Source organism: Eulemur rufifrons, chromosome 6 (genome assembly GCF_041146395.1).
Source record: "Eulemur rufifrons isolate Redbay chromosome 6, OSU_ERuf_1, whole genome shotgun sequence".
NCBI lineage: Eukaryota > Metazoa > Chordata > Mammalia > Primates > Lemuridae > Eulemur > Eulemur rufifrons.
Genome location: NC_090988.1, coordinates 80,793,112 through 80,799,111, shown reverse-complemented (window position 1 = coordinate 80,799,111; position 6,000 = coordinate 80,793,112).

The following is a 6,000-nucleotide window of genomic DNA, read 5'->3' as shown; positions in this document are numbered from 1 at the left end:
AAATGGTCTGATATGCATTGGCCGCACACTCAGAAATCCCCTTCCCCTGTTTAAGTGATGTTCCTTCTGCCTCCTGTTTCGGGTCTTGAGTCTTGCTTCCCTGCAAGTCAGGAGGGGGAAGGAGGGGCATGGAAACAGAGGAAGAGAAAGGAGGGGAGAGAATGAGAGAGGGAAAAGGGGGAAAGAGGGAAATATGTGCAAGAAAGTGAGATACAAACACACGCACAGAAAGAGACGCACAGAGACACACATGGAGAGAAAGACCAGACGCGAGCAGTAAATTGCTTCCAGGGTGGAAGGAACCAAATACGCCCACTTTCAAGCCCTTCTGGGGCCACCGTTTAATAGCAACCAGCCGCCTGGCCACAGGTGGGCCCCTCACCTGTCTCCCATTAGAGCCCCGCGTGATTTATGGGCCCCTCTGGGCTTCCGGCCAGACAGCCACCCCCCACCCACTGCACACGGGTCGACCCCGAGTTGCCTTCCCTTGTGCACGTGGTCCAGCAGGTGGATTTGAGTTTCTAATGACCACAGACACCTGCGGCACTTGCCATGGTGATGGAGAACAGATCCAGGCCACACCCAGGGGGAAGTGCCCAGCGGAGGAAACGCGAGAGACAGACTTGTCGGAGGCATGAAATATCACGGTAAGTGTGGGCCTTGTTCGATTTCATTAACTGTTTACATTTCCCTGGCTGCATTTCCCTGGTCACCTGCCCAAAAACAGGATTGGAAACACAAACCTTCAATGAGGTCAGATTTTCCAATGAAATTTGATAAGAAAGAAAGAGTCGGGAGCCAAATCACAGGTAAATGGTGGGCCCAGTCCACCAGAGGGACAGTCATAAGGAGCCCAGTGTCAGCATCGCCCTGGTCCAGCCTGACTTATGGTTGTGTGGAGGCCCTGGGAGGCCCACTGTGAGGAAGGGGTGAAGCAGGTTTGCAGGCCCGAGGGAGGCACAGCTCGGGCTTGGATTTATGGGGGGCCCCCTTCAGAGCAGCTTGCTTCCTGTGGTAACAGTGCTGCTGCAGCTCGTGGAAACTCAAGACTGAAAGTTTCAGGCCCATGGTGGAGCCAGCAGTGTGGAGGCGAAAGAGAAGACTTTGTTACAAACCCTGTAGGTGCAACACAACTCATGCTGTTCACCCATGAGCTGCTTAGCAAAGAGTAACCCTTTCATCCCCAGGGAGCATGACTTGCAAGTTCCCCCAGTCCGTGGGTGCCAGCTGTCCAGGGCCAGCGGTCCCCTGTGGCTGCTTCTGCTCAAAGAAAGAAGTGTTTCCTGCTAAAAATGTTCAAAGATGTTCCTTTAGAGCCCCTGGAAAGAGCTTTCCCCTCAGTCAGCATTCCAGCCTGTGACCTTAGAGGAGGTCACTTCTACTCCTTCTTTAAGCCCCTACTCCTCAAACTGTGGTCTGTGGACCAGCATCATTGGCACCATTTGAGACCTGGCTAGAGATGCACAGTCTCCATCCCTGTCCCAGTCGTACTGGGTCAGAATAGTGCCTGCTCAGGGGTTCCGCGTTGGGCCCTGCTGCTGGTGGGCTGGATATGAGGGTTGTGGTGGTTGGACTGGCTTTGGTAAGCTGCAGTCCAGGCTGCTGTGCCCCGTGTAACCTCCACCTCTGCCACCCCGGCCCCTGTTCACCTGCCTATCACGCCAGGCCTGGGTGGTTGATGACAGACACTGGCTAATGTCCACTGGCCAAGCCGTTTCTGTCCACTCTGTTGTTCAATGCCTCTTCCATGGTGGAGGCTTTCTTGTCCACCACTGTCACACTTTCTGGTCACATCTGGTGCCACTCCCACATGCCTGTCCACATGCCTCTGCTCCAGGCCCTCCTGCCTCCAATCATTCAGTCCATTTCATTTCATGTTCCTAATCAGTCAGAAAGGCCATTCATTCGCCACTGTCCATGAATCTGCACGTATATTCTCACCTCAGGCCACTTCTCCTTCCACACAAAGCAGATGACCAGGTGCACTACTCAAAGCTCCACCCATTGGGAAGATCTGCCCTCAGCACTGTCTTTCAAGGCCACTCCTGAAAGTGGCCGCAATGCATTCACCATCCACCTTCAGCTTGTACTCACATACCAAGGTGCAAACCAAGTTGGGGGTTTCCTAGTTATACTGGAATGGCCAACCATATGGCCACAGGTGCAAGCTCAGAGAGGGGCACTCGACAGCCATGGAGGATGGGAGGGGGCCTGGGATTTCTGCTCACGAAGCTTCATCTTCACTGGGCCCTCTAGTCCTGCTTGGGCTCGATTCTGGATGGGCCGTTTCCATCTTAGGAAGGACTGTGATGGGCTTGTGTGACTTTAAGACCTGGAGAGTCTGCTGGAACTCAGCTCATCACGGGCAGTTCCATACTCATGGTCACTTGATGCCCCAAGGGCCAAGTGTTCTGTGTCCATCTATGTCCATAAATTTCTGTTGTTATAAGACACATAGTTTATGGTATTTTCTTATAGCAGCCTGAATGGACTAAGACATTGTGAAACAAATTTAGCAGCTTAGGACAACAGACTTTGTTATCTCACCCAGTTTCTGACGGTCAGGAAACTGGGAGCAGCATCTCTGGGTGGTTCTGGCCAGAGGTCTTGCATGAGGCTGTAGTCAAGTTGCTGTCTCGGGCTGCAGTCTTCTGAGGGGCTGGAGAATCTGCTCCCAAGCTCATTCATGCGACTTGTCAAGGGACTTCGGTTCCTCTCTACGTGAGGCTCTCCACAGGGCTGCTCACACAACATCAGCTGGCTCCTTCCAGAGAGAGAGAGAGAGAGAGAAAATGAGGGGGCTCCTCCAGCACACCACCATGCACCAGCCAACCACCACATGGTCATCACACTGGGAGTCATCCTTGACTACTCTCTCGCTGACCCTCCTCCACATATCCTCAGTCACAGATTCCATCCTTTTAACCTCCTTAGTGCCTCTCAGATCAAGCCACTTCTCTCCATCCTGTTGTCTGCAGGGACCAGAGAGAGCCGAGTCTGAGGTACAAATCTGATCTAGTCACTCTTGGTGCTCAAAATTTTTCCCGTTGCCCTTAGAATGAAGTTCATGGCTTCCAAAGTCTCCCTACATCTCTAGCCTCCTTATTGCATGGTCCATCTGTATAGTAAATGCCCTCTATCCTCCCTTCCCTCTGTTTGTCTTTAGGTCTGAAGTTCAATGTTACTTCCTCAGGGAAGCTGTTCTGACCCTCAGACGAGATTGCCCCTGTCACCCTGTTACAATATTCCAGAATATTCTGTTCTTATTGTATTGCTCATCACATTTGTTCAATGTCTCATTGAGATCTGGTCTATAAATCCACAAGGTGAGGGACCACACAGGTCTGTTCCCAGCCATACTCCCAGGACCTGAAATGATGCAAATAGTAGACATGCAATAGATTGTGTTGATATAAGTGAATGAGTGATGTTTACTTGGGCTTTGTCCTTGACTTCCTCCCATGGAAGGAGACAAGTTGCTTTATGTCCATCCCATTTTACCCTAGTGAACAATGTGGCAAGATTGAACCAGACATTCAATGCAAGGACCCTCCAAGGGAACAGGCCTCTCAGTTTTGTCTTCGAGCAGATGCACACTTTGTGTCTAGATCTCTAACTACAAGCAAAAATGTACAAGGCAATATATTTTTCAGATGTTCATTTGCCTCAACTCTACATGGAAACATAACCTAACTTATATCACCAAACCTGAAGAAAAACAGTTCCTACTTTAATTTAAATTTTATTTAAATACCTGAAGGGAGGGGTTTTTTGCAAACTTCAAGATGAGATGTTCACAGACAGATACATAGATAGTTATAATAGTTAACAGATAGTTACAATAATAGTTAACATTGTTGGACCTCCCATTATGTATAACAGCCTCATTTTAATCTTGTCACCCCAATTAAAGGTAGCTATTACCTCCTTTTTACAGGTGAGGAAACTGAGGCTCAAAGGGGCCATTAAACTTGCCCAAGTTCATACGTCTAGTAAGTAGTGCCGCTGTGCCCCATTGTCTTCCCTTGGAGTTACTCTATTTTTTATTTCTTTCCTCACCCAAAATGGCTCAACTGCTTTTAACTCTTGAGCTAGTCACTTGGATGGTGGTCAAAATTTTTACCAGTCTTCTTTGTAAAGCCTTGCAGTTCAGTTGCATAGCAGACAACCTTTTTTTTTTTTTTTTTACTGAAGTTTATAAGTATATATATGGAAGTCAAGAACAGGTTTCCCCAAGTGATTCAGGAGCACATTGACGATGAAGGAGAGAAGCTTACCGGCTTTCAGCAATTTGTGTGAAGAATGACATAGGGCCAGAAGAATGTGGCCAGAGAAACAACCACAGCTGCACCTACCCCCTTGCCTGCCTCCCGGTGGAAGGGAGTGGAGCTGAGCCAGACCTGGAGGCAGAACATGACTGCTCATTGTGTAGGTGAACAGCCGGGATTCATTAGGGCTGGAGACTCCCCTGGTGGGGCCGGCTACATACAGCAGGTTCTGGTGGAAGGGTCCTTTATCTTTTCCACAGTCTGCCCTTCTCCATCTCTGGCCCTGGCTGACTTGAACTTTGTGTTGTGCACAGCTGGGGAAAACCAAACTTAATTGCCAGCAGTCTGGGATGCCTCTGGTAGGGGTGCAGACCTGTTCCACTCTGCCCTCTTTCCTCCGGCCCTCTCAGTGTGTGGTTGCTGCTCTGTTGCTGGTCTGCAGAAGGTACAGCTCCTTCAGAGATCCGGGAACTGTAGACATTCCCAAAGATAGCCTTCTCTGCTCTTTCTCCCTGTGCATTCACAAACAACTGGCTTCCCTGGTGGCACTAAAAAAGGTACAGCTTTTGTTAGAGTGCCTCATCCTTTCATGTGAAAATTAGTGTGTATTACGACTTGTAGTTAAATGGGTGGCCTGACTCTATCTACTAAAGCCAATTGTTGATTTCTGAATGCTGATTATTAGTAGATAATTCTTAATTCCAGGTATCATTCCCTACTTCCCAGCATGCCACTTGCCTTTTTTCATCCACAGCCTTTCTTGTGATTTATTTCTCCCTGAAGCAAGCAGCTGTGGGAGGTAAGGGTCGGAGGGGGAGAGAAGTACAGTAGACATAGCTAACATTTACTGAGTACTTAGTGTGTTGCCATTCTGAGCTCTTTACTCTAACCCTATGGGAGGAGGTACCATGATTCTTCTCAGTTAACAGATGAGGAAACTAAGGCCATCATAGGTGAAATGTGCCCAGGTGTACATAGGTAGTAAGTGGTCCATCTGGATTCAACACTGGGCAGTATGGTCCAGAGCAAGTCAGGAGTATAAGAAAGGACAGGGGTCCTCCAAGTACCCACTATGCTGTTGATAGTCTAGACTCAACAATTGTATGTATGTACAAAATCACTTTCCCTAAACCCAAGAAATATTTGGCCAATTTTTCAATTTCAACTTATAAAGATCCATGATGCTAAACAATTTGGGAGTTTGCAGATGAGACTTCAAAGAAGGTCATGGCCCTCTTACTCCAAAAGCTATATGCAAAATTTTTTATATAATTTCAAGAGGTTCAAACTCCCTCTAGAAACCCCTTCCTCATAGGGAACTCCCAAATTGAGAAGCCCTGATTTAGCACAATACTAAACTCCATCAGTATGAAAAATTGAGTTGACCTTAATGGGGACAGAGGGAGCTAAACTTGTGTAGGAAAATCAAAATTTGTGTAGAGCTGTATGGCCTCGGGTAAACTACTGACTTTTCTGTATCATAGTCACAGCACCCCTCTCAATCTCCTAGCCCTGGGTTCGTTGTGAAGTTCAACAAGGTGAAGTTCAACTATCTGATCACTGCTTTATGTTCTCCAGAACAATGTGTTTCCCTCCTTTGCAAAGCATCTTTCTGAGGGTTCCTTTCCAGTTTCTCTAGCCTTAAGAAATTGGCAAACCCAAATAAGTGACAACAAACTAGCAAAAAATTCTTGTGGAGATTCCAGAAACAGAAGTAAGGGCCATGTTTTCA